General features: G+C 58.3%; 1 pseudogene; it reads left to right on the forward strand.

The window, feature by feature from the left end:
- The first annotated feature begins 11 nt into the window (after nt 1-11).
- LOC114818639 (neuromedin-B receptor pseudogene) lies at nt 12-431 on the forward strand (annotated as a pseudogene).
- Nucleotides 432-660: the final 229 nt, after the last annotated feature.

Below are 660 nucleotides of genomic sequence, written 5' to 3' on the forward strand. Positions count from 1 at the left end.
GAGGCTGGAGGATGGAGGCAGAGCTGCCGCCGGAGCTCACAGCGGTGCCCCTCGGGGAGAACGGGAGCTCTCAGCCCGTGCCAGACACAGCCCTGCTGCCCCCGGCACCGGGCACGGCCATGTTCATCATCCGCTGCGTGATCCCTTCGCTTTACTTGCTCATCATCACCGTGGGCTTGCTGGGCAACATCACCCTCATGAAGATCTTCATCTCCAACAGTGCCATGAGGAGCGTGCCCAACATCTTCATCTCTAGTCTCGCTGCTGGCGATCTCCTGCTGCTAGTGACCTGCGTGCCTGTGGATGCCTCCCGGTATTTCTCCGAGGAGTGGCTCTTTGGGGAGGTGGGCTGCAAACTCATCCCTGCCATCCAGCTCACTTCTGTTGGAGTCTCTGTCTTCACCCTCACCGCCCTCAGTGCCGACAGGTAGGAAAGATGGGCTGCCCCTCCGCAGCTCTCTGCAGCTTGGGCTAAGGCTTAGCCAGAGCTGGCAGAAAAGGTGAAGCACCCCTCTATAAGGTATCCCCTGTTTGCAATCCCCTCATTCCAACTTGTGAAGTGCCCATACTTCTCCTTCCCTCACTGACTGATGGCAAGTCTGGTTGATACTAGCTTACGGATTTCTGGAGATGGGTGCTCCTGGGCCTTCAACTTCCAGG

This window comes from Antrostomus carolinensis, unplaced genomic scaffold, assembly GCF_000700745.2.
Source record: "Antrostomus carolinensis isolate BGI_N321 unplaced genomic scaffold, ASM70074v2 scaffold29536, whole genome shotgun sequence".
Classification (NCBI taxonomy): Eukaryota; Metazoa; Chordata; class Aves; order Caprimulgiformes; family Caprimulgidae; genus Antrostomus; species Antrostomus carolinensis.